This window comes from Lycium ferocissimum, chromosome 3, assembly GCF_029784015.1.
Source record: "Lycium ferocissimum isolate CSIRO_LF1 chromosome 3, AGI_CSIRO_Lferr_CH_V1, whole genome shotgun sequence".
Taxonomy (NCBI): Eukaryota; Viridiplantae; Streptophyta; class Magnoliopsida; order Solanales; family Solanaceae; genus Lycium; species Lycium ferocissimum.
Window position 1 is genome coordinate 56,622,624 of NC_081344.1, and position 17,440 is coordinate 56,640,063.

The following is a 17,440-nucleotide window of genomic DNA, read 5'->3' on the forward strand; positions in this document are numbered from 1 at the left end:
GGGTAGCATTTCCTTTGTTTATACGACTTCCTCCATATTTCATATCAACTCCCAAACATTGATAACGACAATCATGACATCATAAACAACAAGCATCATTCACTTGCATTATCCACCTTTAGCAATTTCACTTCAATTCTCCATAATCATGACCAAAGTTCACTATCGCGTTCTTTCACATACAATACCTATTCCATGTTCTAAATGTCATTTATAACGTATTTATAATCTCAACATATCCATTTCCATGATTCATTCAACTTCTATTCAACAATGACACTATTGTCACATTTATGACCCATTTCATATATTCTTGTACAATCCAAGTGTTTCTTCTTTACAATACTCCAAACATCATAAAAATACCATAAAACTTACCTTAATTATTTTAGGAACAAGCCTTGAGCGGAATACTCTTCTTGCACCCAAAACCCTAGTTTGCTTCTCTTGAGATTCCTTAGCTTGGATGAGCTTTGATGAGTCTCATACACTTGATTCACTTCTTGTTGTTGATCCTTGATTCCCTTTATTTTCTTGTGGATGAAATATATGGAAGGTTCTAGAGGTCTTGAGAGGTTGAAGAAGTGTGTGGAAATGAAATAAATGAAGTTGGGATTACATTTAAAGACTTGGAACATTTCAGCCGTCGGGAGTTCCACGGACTCTTCCACGGTCTGTGGAACCTTGTGTTGGTCGTGGTTCTGGTCGTGGTTCACGACCAGCCAGGTACCATCTCTGCTGGCAGTTCCAATGACCCTTCCATGGTCCGTGAAACATTCCATGGTCCGTGGAACATGGTCGTGAAACTCACAGTTTCACCGAAGTTGTTCCCGTCGTCTCGTTTGATCTCCAATCCTTATGGAACCTTCTTAACACTTGTTTATCACTTCATTAGCAATCTAAAGGACGTTATAACTCTTCCTCAAAGCATCCTTAAAACATCATTAACTCGATACTCGTAATTTTTCCCGACACACACAACTTATAACTCGCTTTCCTTAACAACTTTCTTGCCTTAACCCGAATGTCTTTGGAAATCTTAATTAGGACCATAAAGACTATTTCTTACTTGTCCAAACCTCGTATACGTCGTGCCCTTCGTTAGTCTATTCACTGTACGCTAAAGGGGAAATTTCCCAGGTGTAACAAGTGTACTGAGTATATAAGGCATGAATAACAACATAATAAGAAATATAGAACATAAGGGGGGATAAAGATGACCTGTACATTTGATTGCCTCTTAAGGCGGATGCCATACATGCAACTTTAACCTTAAATCAATGTGTACATAAAATCATGAAAAACATCTGAGATATTTCAATGAATGTGTGAAGATAAATAAATCATTATGGCTATATCAACAAAACACATATATCTATAGAAATTCCACAATATCAGCCACATCGTCACCCCTAAAAATATCACAACATAGGCCACAGCGTCACCCCCTGTCAACTGTGCCAAATATATATAAACATCACATCAAAGACCACAACGTCACCTACTGTTAACTGTGCTTTATATATATAAACATCACATCATAGGCCACAGCGTCACCCCCTGTCAACTGTGCCTTTAATATAGACATCACAACAAAGGCCACAGCGTCACCCTCTGTCAATTGTGCCATATATATATATATATATATATATATATAAATCACAAAAAAGTCCACAACACCCCCTTTCGACTGTGCTTTACATGTATACATCACAACAAAGGCCACAGCATCACCCCCTGTCAACTGTGCCTTATATATATACATCATAGCAAAGGCCATAGCGTCACCCCCGTCAATCGTGCCTTATATATATACACATAAAAAAAAAGTCCACGTCACCCCCGCCAGGTTTTATATATATATATATATATATATATATATATATATACATCACAACAAAGGCCACAACATCACCTCCTAGCAATTGTGCCTCATATATACACATCATAACAAAGGCCACAACGTCACCCCCTGTCAACTATGCCTTATGTATAAACATCACAACAAAGGCCACAGCGTCACCCCCGTCAACTGTGCCTTAGATGTATACATAACAACAAAGGCCACAATATCACCCCCTGTCAACTGTGTTTTATATGTATACATCACAACAAAGGCCACAGCGTCACCCCCTGTCAACTGTGTCTTATATATATACATCATAACAAAGGCCACAGTATCACCCCTTGTCAACTGTGCATTATATATATACATCACAACAAAGGCCACGGCGTCGCCCCGTCAATCGTGCCTTATATATATACATCACAACAGGCGCGCGTTGCCCCCCCGTCAATTGTGCCTTATATATATACATCACAACAAAGGCCACGGCGTCACCTCCCCGTCATTACCGTGCCTTATATATATATACATCACAACGAAGGTCATAGCGTCACCCCTCTCAATCGTGCCTTATATATATATATCACAAAGGCACATACACACTTTACCCCTATCAATCGTTTTAAATATATACATCACAACAAAGCGCGCGCGCCACCCCTACAATCGTGGCTTATATATATACATCACAACAAAGGCGCGCGGCGTATATATACACCCCCTAACAATCGTGTTTTATATATATACATCACAACAAAGTACACAGCGTCACCTCCGTCAACCGTGTTTATATATATACGTCACAACAAAGTACACACATACCCCCCGTCAATCGTTCCTTGTAAATGTACATGAAGAATGAGAATGAGTGCAGTGCATAAGCAAAATAAAATAACAGAACTTGGTAATGTCACAAAATAATTTTATACGCATATTATACCCATAGCATGCATGAGGGTTCAAACATAAGCTACCACTTTAGCGGAGTGACGTAAGGTCGGTAATCTCCGATTTATATTATGGAATAATCATCATCGCTCTATCTCACCTTGAAAGAACAATTATTATAAGGTGAGACCAACAATAATGAATAAATCGAGAAAATCATGAAATAAGCTCAATATTCTCATAAAAACATTGGTTTCATAACTTGAGACATTTAACCATAAAATCATCATCATTATAATCATCATAGAAAATATTCTCATCTTTGACATCATCATTATCATCGTAAAAAAAAAAAAAAAACATCTTCATCGTTGTTATCATAAGAGCTCACAGAATCATAAATCTCTGGTTTGGAAAATACGGTCATTTTGGAAAACATTTATGGATTATCGGGAAAGGAATCATGCCTTGGAGTCACAAACTTCTATCTATTGAAAACAAAGAAATTATAGAAGCATTTATGAAATCGTACCATAGGGATCATGCCTTTGAAAGAAAGGGATGAGCCTTAACATACCTGATTGATCTCCTACGAATTAATGCTTATTCTCCCGAACATGCAAATCTACACTCAAAACAAATTATACTACCGTTAGACTTATCGTCATATGCCTATCTCAAGTCCTTAAACCAAACTCCTTTAGAATCTGCCAAAATTCGGGCAAAGATCTCCCCCTTATATGCCTAGCCCAAAATCACAATCCAAAGAACCAACAACGACAACAACAATACCAACATCAACAACAATATTATCAATACCAATATATTCCATAAAACATCCCACGCGATGTTTTTCAACATACAACAACAATATACACTTCCGTTCTTCCCAATCAAGGAGCATAATCTTATCAACACACCAACAACATTAGATCCCATCTTTATACATGTAAATCAGCCCAGCTACATGGCCACAACATGCTCAAAATAGTCCATAAACACAACAACTAAAACACGACACTTTATAACCTTTCCTCCATAACTATTTTCACTTTTAAGACTTACTAAACCTTCAAATAAACTCAACATAAGAGATAGAATAAAGAACATACCTTATACTTGAATAAATTTAGCCACACCAACTTCCTTCAAGACCAAACTTGCCACAACATCAATAGAAGCAAGAACAATCACCTTTCATGGATTAGTTTGGTGTAATCTTGTTAAATTCTTGATTTAATGGGCTATAAATGTTTGGGGGTTGTGTTGGGAAGTTTCTAGGACTATTTAGAATTTAAAATGCTAAAAAAATAGAGTTAATGGGGTATTTATACCCCTCATCAGTCGGTTCCACTGACCTTCTCAAGTGGCACCCGCGGAAGCCATTTGGCAGCTTGGAGTCTTTATCATAAAATGGCCATAATTCTTGATCCCGATATTTTATGAGCTCCCACGACCTATGGTTGGAAATATATTTCAATTATCCACAACTTTAATTTTTAGTGTCACTACTGGAAAATAGGCTTATGGCAACGCCGAGAAAACCGTTGCTATAGACAGGAGCACCGTTGCTATATATCTATAGCAACGGTTTATCATGCGTTCCATCTGCTCGCGTGCCCATATATCTATGGCAACGGTTTGTGCAACGGTTGGCGAAACCCGTTGCTATATCATTATCTACAGCAACGGTTGTTCCTTTTTCGATGCAACGAGTTTTTGTGTGTATATGGAACGGTTTCTAACCGTCCCCATAGACCTTTAAGCAACGACTTTTGAGGCTATTGCAACGGTTTCGTAGAGGTTATTGCACCAAATTTTTTACTTTATTGCAACGGTTTTTGTCTAATGCAACGGTCTTTTTATTTGTTATTTGGAACAAATTTATTGCCATGGTTTGTCCGAAATAGTAGCCCTGGTTATAAATTGATATATATATATATATATATATTTACATATAAATAAATAAAATACATTACAAATTACATAAACCAGAAAACACAATTTTTCATAATCCAAAATATCCAACATTCCTAATCCAACATATATACCCGTAAAAGCAAAATGTTCAACCCAAAATGCATAATTAAGTTTTACATTTCAAGATTTAGGATAAGTTTCAAAATGTTCGATAGCAAAAAGATTCTTAGAACATGTAGAAATCTTCATAAAAGATCTTCTCAAGTAAGATCAATGTCTTCACCGTCTCCGTCCCTTTCTTCATTTTCGACACCTACAAAAGAGAATAAATAATGTCACCGCCCTTCAAATGCACGCGCACATAATACAAAGAATAAATAATGTCACTGCCTTCATATTGTAAGTTTTGTCATCACCAAGGGCATGAAGAAAATAGCTGCAGATTGATGTTGAAAAAGAGAGGTTTTCAACAAGGTGATATTGAGCAGTTGCATGGGGACAAATTTGAAGGTGATTTACGTCAATTTTTGAATATAAAAAAGAATAAAGATGTTGATGGTTGTGCTAACAAACCTGGGAAGGCTCATGGTGCAAATGGTATAGCAGACAAGGTTGTGGAAAATATAGACGACAAAAAAGAGAACAACCGTTGGAAAAGCAATTAATCGCTAATAGCAAAAGGCAAAAATGATGGCTTTACAAACAACAGAAACTAGAGGAAAAGATGCGAGCAAAAATGTTGCTGCAGAATTTTTGATGTTGTGCAAACTAAAAACAAGTTTGCGTACTAAAGGAGGGTGAGGATGAGGCATCGTAGTAGAAATTGCCGATGATGCTACCGGTAGGCAAAGTTGTAGAAGATTCGATGCTCATGTGTAAAAGGTAGAGGTGTCGGGAAACAGCTTGGTGGAAATTCATAAGGGTACGATTGGTACAAATCGTCGAAATACTCAAAGAATCGTTGGTTAATGCACCGCTCATTCAGTTGCACAAAAGGTAGCAGATGGCTCAATATTGCCTGTAGTGGCAAAACCACTGAATGAGAATTCTGATAAGCAACTGAGTGCAGCAGCAGAGGCTCAAAAGAATGCAGAAACTGGTGATAATATTGGTAAGACTAAGCAGTGGGTTGAAGCCTCTTTTTCAAGTCCAAAGGTGCAGAAGGCCACTATGAATAAGGCTTGGTTGTAGAACCTGGTACTGAAGCTCAATCTGGTGCTAAGGTGCAAGGTTTGATGAAAGCTTCGACCAAGAATGCACGTAATTCAAGTTAATTCTCCAAAGGAAATTCGGTCACAAACAATAGCAAAGTGCATCAAAAATAAATGATACGGCCTCAAAAATAAAAGACTGTCTCAAGGCAAAGTCTGCCCTCTCCGGCATAACTTCCTTAAGGAAAAACTAAAGTTATGCCGGAGGGGGCATAACTTTTCCTCAAGGCATAATTTAGTTTTGCCTTATTGGGCAAAACTTTTCCTTAAGGAATTATGCCTTATGGGCGCGTACTTTTAATTAAGGTATAACCAAAAGTATGCCTTAACTAAAAGTGTGCCTTGAAAAGTTAAAAAAAAAAAAAAAGTCTCAAGGCAAAGTCTGCCCCCTCCGGCATAACTTCCTTAAGGAAAAACTAAAGTTATGCCGGAGGGGGCATAACTTTTCCTCCACCCTAGTAATAATCAAAGGATCGAATCGCATCTTTGTCCCTTAAATTTGGAAGGAACTCCAAATCTACTTGAATAATATTGCACTTACCCTTTAAGATCTATAATTATATTAAGTATCATCAAGGAAGTCAAATGTTTATTTCAAGAACAAAAATGCAGTATTCAAGAATCGATTCGGATATGCCGCAAAGGAAATAAAAGGAGTTCACTATACAAGCCAAGGATAGCCGACTATATGTTCCACATAGAGTGAAAGCACAAGCAAATAACACGTGATCTACTTTTATATAATTAAGCTACTACTCCGCATTCCAATTATTCAAGGGCTATTACGTTAATGGAAAAATTATTTGGGATTGGCTACCACATCACAAAGAGAAAAATAGATGATTTTTACCTTCTATTTCATTTCAATAGAAATAGCAACTCGCTACAAATAGCAAGGCCCCTTCTCTCGAAGTTTGTCTTGTCTGAGGCATGATTCCTTGTCTACCAACCATGGAAAACAAGCAACTGAAAATGAACTTGTGTTTTCCAGATTCGACTCCATGGCTACTTCCCAAGGTTGCATTTGGAAGACATTAATCAGCATGTAGTGTGTCCAAATTCCATCAAACTTCAAAATCCTGATATCAATTTACTTGAGTTAAATTTGACTAGCTTTCATCTCAAGGCAAAGTCTGCCCTCCGGCATAACTTCCTTAAGGAAAAACTAAAGTTATGCGAGGGGGGCATAACTTTTCCTCAAGGCATAATTTAGTTTTGCCTTATTGGGCAAAACTTTTCCTTAAGGAATTATGCCTTATGGCGTACTTTTAATTAAGGTATAACCAAAAGTATGCCTTAACTAAAAGTGTGCCTTGAAAAGTTAAAAAAAAAAAAAAAAGTCTCAAGGCAAAGTCCGCCCTCCGGCATAACTTCCTTAAGGAAAACTAAAGTTATGCCGGAGGGGGCATAACTTTTCCTCCACCCTAGTAATAATCGGGATCGAATCGCATCTTTGTCCCTTAAATTTGGAAGGAACTCCAAATCTACTTGAATAATATTGCACTTACCCTTTAAGATCTATAATTATATTAAGTATCATCAAGGAAGTCAAATGTTTATTTCAAGAACAAAAATGCGTATTCAAGAATCGATTCGATATGCCGCAAAGGAAATAAAAGGAGTTCACTATACAAGCCAAGGATAGTCGACTATATGTTCCACATAGAGTGAAAGCACAAGCAAATAACACGTGATCTACTTTTATATAATTAAGCTACTACTCCGGCATTCCAATTATTCAAGGGCTATTACGTTAATGGAAAAACTATTTGGGATTGGCTACCACATCACAAAGAGAAAAATAGATGATTTTTACCTTCTATTTCATTTCAATAGAAATAGCAACGCTACAAATAGCAAGGCCCCTTCTCTCAAGTTTGTCTTGTCCGAGGCATGCTTCCTTGTCTACCAACCATGGAAAACAAGCAACGAAAATGAACTTGTGTTTTCCGCATTCGACTCCATGGCTACTTCCCAAGGTTGCATTTGGAAGACATTAATCGGATGTAGTGTGTCCAAATTCCATCAAACTTCAAAATCCCGATATCAATTTACTTGAGTTAAATTTGACTAGCTTTCATCTCAAGGCAAAGTCTGCCCCTCCGCATAACTTCCTTAAGGAAAAACTAAAGTTATGCGGAGGGGCATAACTTTTCCTCAAGGCATAATTTAGTTTTGCCTTATTGGGCAAAACTTTTCCTTAAGGAATTATGCCTTATGGGGCAGACTTTTAATTAAGGTATAACCAAAAGTATGCCTTAACTAAAAGTGTGCCTTGAAAAGTTAAAAAAAAAAAAAAAAAAGTCTCAAGGCAAAGTCTGCCCTCCGGCATAACTTCCTTAAGGAAAAACTAAAGTTATGCCGGAGGGGGCATAACTTTTCCTCCACCCTAGTAATAATCGGATCGAATTGCATCTTTGTCCCTTAAATTTGGAAGGAACTCCAAATCTACTTGAATAATATTGCACTTACCCTTTAAGATCTATAATTATATTAAGTATCATCAAGGAAGTCAAATGTTTATTTCAAGAACAAAAATGCAGATTCAGGAATCGATCTCGGATATGCCGCAAAGGAAATAAAAGGAGTTCACTATACAAGCCAAGGATAGCTGACTATATGTTCCACATAGAGTGAAAGCACAAGCAAATAACACGTGATCTACTTTTATATAATTAAGCTACTACTCTGGCATTCCAATTATTCAAGGGCTATTACGTTAATGGAAAAACTATTTGGGATTGGCCAGTCACATCACAGTAGAAAAATAGATGATTTTTACCTTCTATTTCATTTCAATAGAAATAGCAACTGCTACAAATAGCAAGGCCCCTTCTCTGAAGTTTGTCTTGTCTGAGGCATGCTTCCTTGTCTACCAACCATGGAAAACAAGCAACTGAAAATGAACTTGTGTTTTCCAGATTCGACTCCATGGCTACTTCCCAAGGTTGCATTTGGAAGACATTAATCGACATGTAGTGTGTCCAAATTCCATCAAACTTCAAAATCCCGATATCAATTTACTTGAGTTAAATTTGACTAGCTTTCATCTCAAGGCAAAGTCTGCCCCTCCGCATAACTTCCTTAAGGAAAAACTAAAGTTATGCCGGAGGGGGCATAACTTTTCCTCAAGGCATAATTTAGTTTTGCCTTATTGGGCAAAACTTTTCCTTAAGGAATTATGCCTTATGGGGCGTACTTTTTAATTAAGGTATAACCAAAAGTATGCCTTAACTAAAAGTGTGCCTTGAAAAGTTAAAAAAAAAAAAAAAAAAAAAAGTCTCAAGGCAAAGTCTCACCCCCTCCGCATAACTTCCTTAAGGAAAATTAAAGTTATGCCGGAGGGGGCATAACTTTTCCTCAAGGCATAATTTAGTTTTGCCTTATGGGGCAAAATTTTTATCATTTACCAAACGGAAGGGAAGGCCGAGGCTGAATCAAAACTTAGGGCTACCATCCTTAAATTCCAATTTTAATCGATTTTAGAGTATTTATAAACAAGCTTTTCATTATAACCGAAAATGCTTTTTTAGTCAAAAGTCGAGTGCATTCTAGTGATCCACAAACCCTCTCTCAAATTCACAAAATTAATTCCTCATAATTCAAGCATGCCTAGCCATATAGTGGCCTCCATCTATATTTCCTCATCCCATAAATGAGAACTAGCTAAAAGCTGAAGGTTATTGGAAAACGAACTTGCCAACTGAAAACTAAGAAGATGAAAATGGGACTTTAAATAACAACCAGTATAAAATTCAATTACCAACGAAACCAATATAAAATTCAATATCAAACAGAATTGTAAGAGCTACAAAATATTATTGAAATTACCTTTCGACGAGCAACGAATTGAGGCGTTTGAGAGTTGACAATGCTTCAAGCTTTCACCATGGACAACGAGTTTAGAACAAGAATAAACAAACACAAATGAGAAGCAAAAGAAAGGAAATTCCAAGAGCAAAGAAAACCTAATTTCGTTAGATTCTTGAGAGAAATAATCGTGTCTCACAAGCTCATTTTATACAACAAAATCGAACAATCCAACATTAGACACGGCATTAACTTTGAAAACAAGAAAGCTCACACCTTTCCGCTAGATATTTACTAAATCGAAGTAATTCCACCCAATTCTTACAACAACAAAATAAGCAAGCGAGATATTGTAAAAATATTGAGACAAAAAAAAAAAAAAAGAATATCAAGAAATCGAGCCCATACTTATTCAAAAAAAAAAAAAAAAAATCAAAACCCATACCACAAATGATTTTATTTTAGAATTGGAAGAACATGCAAAATAAATCCAAAAAAAAAGAGATGAGAGAATAGAGAAGATAACTTGGAATTGAGTAACCGGCTACGAGATTCAAGAGAGCATTGATAATTAGGGTGCAAAGTGAAGTAGAAATTTGTAGAGAGAGATAGAGTGAGGTGGGTGATGAATTTAGTAGAGAGAGAGAGAGAGTTCGTGTTTAATTTGGTTCAATACGGATTTTACGATTTTTGGCTAAAAGGAAAAATAATGTGGTCTCTCTATTAGGCGGGCTACGTTGAAAATAAGGAAAATTTGGGAGGAATTTAAAACCGTTGCAATAGAAACAAAACTGTTGCCATATTACAACTATTGCAACGGTTAAAGAAAATCGTCCCATTAGGGACATGTATGGTGACGGTTTAGGATACAATTGCGACCGCTTTAGACGCTAAAGTGTAGCTATAGCATTACGTCCTTGTGCAGCACGGGTATAACCGTTAAGATTACCTCGATACAAGAACGGTTGTATAACCGTTGCAGAGGAAGGCGTTGCCATAGCCCTAATTTCCAGTAGTGTGTGTTTCCATATTCCAAACTTATAATAACGGTTTTGCCCCTCCAAGTCGATCATCCGTAAATGTATCCTTAAATCATCCTTTTTGAGGGCTTATGCCCATATTTGGCTTAAGGGTCCTTCTTAAGATTTGATAAACTTCTCATGTACTACTCATATCAATTTTCATATGTCCTTTATAAAACCCTTACATGTGGGCCCCACCTTAACTTACGGTTACGAGGGCTATTCATCAAGTAACGTGTTAACCGATTTACTCCATACGGTCTCCAAATGTCATATATATATATATATATATATATATATATATATATATATATATATATATATATATATAGATATATATTCTTATACTCATATCATATAATCTTCATCCCTAATCCTTGTATAACTTCGATCTCCCTTGAGCTCATACTAAGCCGTCTACCGTCTTGGTAACACAAAATTTTCTGGGGTGTAACAGACCAGGCCCTTGTTTCTTCACCCAAACAGATTCATATGCTCCCTAAAAGCTCTCCAAAACCTTCAAAGTGAGTTTTCTCAGATTTGATCAAGATTTAGTCTTGTAAATTTGGAAACTAGTTAGAAAAGAACTATAGTATTGATACCTTGTTGTATGGCTGATTTGAAAGCTTGGAGCTAGGATTTTAATGGATTTTTCTGGAGTTTAAGGTATGTTATATCCTCTACCTTTGTTAATTAAGTCGCTATGGAAGAATTCCCTAGTTTAAAGTGACGAAAATAGTGTATGAAGGCATAAACTAGTTTGTTGGTATGGCTGCCTTGTGGGCTATTTTTCATTAGATTTGTGGAAAGATTCTTACTTGGTTATATTGCTATTTGATGTTGTTGTTGTTGTTGGTGATGTTGTATATGTTATGGGTTGTTTTAGAGTTGGATTGGAGTAAGGATTTTAGGGGAAATGCTGCCTGAATTTCGTCAAGTTCCATTCGTACTCGAACTAGATAGTAAGTGGTGTAAATGGTCTAATCGTGATTTATATCATCTTTATTGTAGACCTACGGACTTGAGGAGTAGACGTTGGATGTTTAGATAGATTTCCAGTTATGTTAAAGCTATCCCTTTTGCCTTTGGCATGATCCTTATGATTCGAACGAAAGAAGTAAACAAGCGAGTTCCAAAGACTCTATTCCTAGATAGTATAGGATCCATTGTATCCTTGATTTCATATGTTTCATGTCTATAGCTCCCAAAGATAAATTATATTGACATACTAGCTTCTTATGTTACTGGAGATTTTATGTTGCCCTAAGGAGTTCAGAGCATCCTTTTACGAGTCTTTCATGCATTTATATCTATGTACAGCTATTTTCTTACACCGCACCGTGCTATAGTCAACTGGGCAGGCACGTAGATATGCACATCACTGCAGTGGGTACGGTATGAGATTACCCCGGACGCGGGATGACATGATATATGGATCGGGCTGTACGTTCCACAACACCAACAGTTATAATATGATATATGCATATGATTTTAAAAGAAAGCATGCATATCATACGCCGCAGAGGCACTTTCAGTTATACATAGTACATAGACACTTCCAGATATTGGATTAGCTTTCATGTTTCAGATACCTTTCATGATTCTTATGTATATGTTGCTCTTATGCCTTACATACTCGGTACATTATTCATACTGACTCCCCTATTACTTGGGGGGCTGCATTCATGCTCGCAGGTTCAGGTAGACAGACAAGTGGTCCAAACAAGGTAGGACTTCCACCAAGCAATAGTCAGTGCGCTCCACTTGGTTTGGAGCTGCAGTCTATTTTTGGTATGCTATTTTGATATGTATATACGGGTATAAGGGGGCACTGTCCCGTCCTTTCTACAGCTTTGTACGCTATTAGAGGTCTATAGATAGTTGTATGTAGTTGGGATGTCATGTAGCCTTGTCGGCTCTTATTTTGTTGTACAGTATATGTAACGGCCTAGTCGGCTTACACTGTTATCTTCAGCATGTATGTATATATGTTGATTGTGAGTTCTTGATGTAGAGTCCATTGTGTTGTTCTTACAGGAGTCAGCAGAGTTTAGTTATAGGTCATATATGGGCCACCCTATTATTCAGTGAGATCTAGATACAAGCATAAGGGTGTCTGGTCAGTAGAAGTCAGACACTCGTCATAACTCATCGATTTGGGTTATGACAGTTGGACCTTAGCATAGTGTTTCACCCTCATACTGACGGGCAATCCGAGTGGACTATTCAGGCTCTTGAGGATATGCTTCGGGCTTGTGTGATAGATTTTGGTGGTCACTGGGATCAGTTCTTACCATTGGCAGAGTTCACGTATAACAATAGCTATCACTCGAGCATTAACATGGCTCCATTTAAGGCTTTGCATGGGAGAAGGTGTAGGTCTCCTATTGGTTAGCTCGATGCATTTGAGGTGAGACCTTGGGGCACAGATCTTCTGAGAGAGTCATTAGAGAAGGTGAAGGTGATTCAAGCTAAGCTTTTGGCAGCACAGAGTAGGCAAAAGGAGTATGCGGACCGAAAGGTCCAAGATCTTGAGTTTATGGAGGGAGAACAAGTTCTGTTGAAAATTTCACCCATGAAGGGTGTGATGAGGTTTGGGAAAAGGGGCATGCTTAGCCCAAAATTTATCGGACCATTTGAGATTCTCAAGTGTGTGGGGGAGATAGCTTATGAGTTAGCTTTACCTCCGGTCTTATTAGGTGTTGATTCGGTATTTCACGTTTCGATGTTAAAGAAGTATCATAGCGATGGTTCGTACATAATCCGTTGGGATTCGGTATTACTAGATGAGAACTTGAATTATGAGGAAGAGCCTATTGCTATCTTAGATAGAGAAGTTCAAAAGTTGAGGTCGAAGGAAATAGCCTCCATTAAAGTTCAGTGGAAGAATCGCCTAGTTGAGGAAGCTACTTGGGAAACAAAATTGGATATACATAGCAAATATCCTCAGCTTTTCACCAAGATAGGTACCTTTTTCGTTGATTCCACATCCTTTTCCGTTCAGGAGCGAACGGTGTTTTAATTGGTATCTTATGTAACGACCTTCCCGGTCGTCATGGAAAATCTAGAATCACCCTCCTAATAGAACCTTTCCAAGGGTAGAAAGAGCTGATAGAAACTCAAATGTAGAAGTCTAAGAACTGAAAACTTGGCTTGTTGTAATTATTATTTGGTTGTGTTAAGTCCATTTGGGGGTGACGTAGGAAATTAGACCTCGATTGGGAAATTCCAAGGCAACGGGTGAGTCCGTATGGTGTTTTTACATTTATGTGCATGTTTTTCTTGAGTTCGTGAGGCCTTGGATGAAGTGTGGTGTGGTAGAGTAAAAAACTGGTGAGAAGAACCGAGCTCACTAGTTGGGTCGTCGCTGCGGCGAACAGAGTCCCGCTGCAGCTAGTCTGCAGTAGCGATGGGCCGATCGCTGCCGCAAGGAGAAGAGAAAGGGGAGTGTCCGCTATGACGAACACTGGACCGCTGTAGCGCTTGCGCTATGGTGGGTCCGTGCTTGCCACAGTGAAAGTGGGCATAAAGTCGATGTCTGCTATAGACGGCCCTTGCCTGCTATAGCGAGACCGCTGCAGCGGACAGAACGACAACTGTAGTAGTCGACGGGGGCAGAATCCCAAGTTTTTAAACACGTAGTCTGAATTCTTTATTCGTAAAACTCCAAAACAGTTTCCAAGGAGCACCTAGGGCGAAATTCTAAGGATAGGGCAAGAATATTCTTGAGAGGTAATTCTCAACCCTTCCTTCTTTCATTACGCATTCATCTCAAAGATTATCATTATTCTAATGGGTCTACAATGGTGAATTGAGGACTAGTAACCCTAGAACTTAATAGACCTTTAATAGTTAGTGGGTTATGAATATTATTGTGTGATTATCATCTAAAGGCATGGGTTATCACTTCCTAATCAAGAATTGAACCATAGAGACATGAATAAAGGGAATTGAGACTTAGAGCTTCATAAAGATGGTAGCTTGACCATAGAAATGGCTTGTAAGAGATAACTCGAATGAATAACCTTATGAATTGATAATTTATGGTTGCTAAGTCCAATGTTAGGATGATTTAAACCCAGTAAGCAATCACCCATTAGAAAGGGGTAAAGTGGAAGGGTGTTCATTGAATTTATAATGTTGACTAGAGTGTTGTGACTTATTTAGCATCTTAATTGCAAGACTTTGAGCGTTCCGAGGCATTACGGAAGGGAAAGGCTATAGCGGAGTGACTCGTATTATTTCAGCTTTGCAGTTGAGGTAGGTTACGATTTACTTAAGTAAGACTTTCAAAGTGATGTGACAATGTGTGTATATATATATATGTATATGAAAAGGTGCATTTGAAAGGGGGTGAGGATATGACCAAGATTTTGGGCATGTTTGACAGAGGGTGAGGATATGGCCTAAGTTAAAGGCTCGTGATCCGAGGTAAGATTCCAGAGCGAGGGTACATGGACACCATGGGTCCCCTGTAGGTCATAGCTACTGGGAAAAGACCCTAATTGGGCAATAGCAGAACACCTTGCACCCTATCAAGGAGGAACATGAGTTTAAGGATTGCTTCCCAGACGAGGAAATAACGCCACATGGTAAGAGAGAGCCTGAACGCCACTTGACGCAAAGGAGAGGAGGGCATGGAAATTTGACTTTGATGGCACGACTAATCAAAATGGGTACGGAGTAGGGGCATTGCTGATTGCACCTTTATCATGTATGTACACGAGTGATCAGTGACTGAGCAAGTGAGAATGTTGTTGTGAGGTTTATTCCATTGCTTGTTTTCGTTGACTTGATTATTAGTATCAGTGGTGGACTTGATTTGTTAATATCATTTATTGACTTGGTGTTGGCTATCTGATTATGTGTTGTTGACTAGTCTGTCTATTTTATTGATTTTATGATTCATGCATGATACTAATCTTAGTCGGCCTATGATATCTACCCGTACATAATGTTTGTACTGATACTACCTTGCTGCATTCTTTTGAGTGCAGATTGTGATCCAGAGGCTTGTGATCCAGCGACTACTACTCGACCTCAAATTTAGCTTGAGGCCATATGCTGACATATTGAGGGTGAGCTTCTATCCATGCCAGGCCGCTCGAAGATCTTCCTTTATTTAATGTCTATTTCTATTCCAGACATTGATGTTTAGTTATTTCATACAGTATGGATTCCTTAGACATGTTTTGGATTAGAGTCCTTGTACGATGACTTTCGGATTTTGGGGTTGTAATAGTTAGGACTTCCACATTTACATTATTGTTTTATGGCATGAGCACTTTTGACTTAATCTTGCATTTAATTTATTGTGAACTGAATGAATTGGCTAAATAAAAATGGACTTTGAATGAGTAGATGGTTAAGCGTATTGGTTCGCCCACTAAGAGTTAGTATGGTGCCAGTCACGGCGGGTCAGATCGTGACACAGTGCCAAGAGGGTCACCCATTTTAAAGAATCAACCAATAGAGTTACGATGACAAAACCACGCAAGGGTGGTAAAACAAGGACACAAAACCAAGATGGTCATTCAATTCAAACGGTGCCAAGAAGGTCACCTCGCAAAGTTAAACCAAAAAGGTACAGTCACAAAACCACGCAAGGGTGGTGAAAACAAAAATAAGGACCAAGAGGTCAACCACGATACTACTCAGCAAATGGAAGAGGGTTCGCAGCAGTTGGAGAAATGAGCAAGCGGGTCAAACCATATCTAGACACATGCGGAGCAAACGTGGAACTTTATCTTAGGTAGCCAGTTGGGATAGGGTGCCACGAGAGTCAAACTCTCTGGACAAGAGTTGAGGGCCATTCCAAGCCACACGCAGCCACAAGATTGAGTTTGGAATTTTTCTTGTCCCTTTTGCTTTTATTTCAAAACCCCGCAACCGGTATGACACATACCGAAAAGCACAAAGGCATTCCCACACAAGGTATACCCTTTTCTACCGATTGAGTCGAACTACAAGTGACTTGATTCTTGAGACCATGAATATGTAGGTGGACTCAATACCAGAAGTCAGTCACACTCCAACAATCATTCCGAGTCAGTTTTGACATTAGAAGATTTGTTTTGAAATTTGCATTAGACGTTTAATTGAGTCGAACTACAAGTGACACAATTCTCATAAAGCCCGAGATATGTAGAAAACCCAGAGCAGGGTCCGGCCATAAATTTTAAAATTGCATTTAAAAGAGAAGTATTTTGAAATTGGCGGCCAAAAATCAGGTTTGGCAAATTTCGATGATCAGGGATGGTCTTGCCATCCCCCGAACAGCAAAGGGACAGTTGTTGACACCTAATTTTTGTCCTCCAGTAGTTTTATTTAATTGTTTGGAGTTCTTGAATCACAAACGGAGTGAAATATACATTTTACAAGTCAATAATGATATTACAAAAAGATTCCAATGACATTTTGCCATTTCATTTGGCAAAATATTTTCAAATATTTTTTTTATCATCTTGTGTATTTTATATATTTTTCAAAGCATGTTTGTCAAGATTTAATTCAAGAAATAGTTTAAACAATTATTCAATTAATTGTTTAAACTACTAATGTCAAATGGGCAAATATTTTACTCCATTAAATCAAGAAAATTGATTAATTAAATAGATAATCAATTACATCTCAATTTCATAAGTTATTGGGACATAATCGCAATTATTTCCAAAAAAAAAAAGATTATAATACATTTTTCCGTTAATTGCATGAGTTAAATGTGGTTATAATGAAAACAACCA

General features: G+C 37.9%; 1 long non-coding RNA gene across 1 annotated transcript; it reads right to left on the bottom strand.

Moving 5' to 3' along the window:
• Window positions 1-4,721: 4,721 nt before the first annotated feature.
• Window positions 4,722-9,835, bottom strand: LOC132051138 (uncharacterized). The gene is made up of 2 exons (XR_009413599.1): window positions 9,697-9,835; window positions 4,722-4,967 (listed from the first exon to the last, which is right to left on the bottom strand). It is a non-coding gene; the product is annotated as an uncharacterized LOC132051138 (long non-coding RNA).
• Window positions 9,836-17,440: the final 7,605 nt, after the last annotated feature.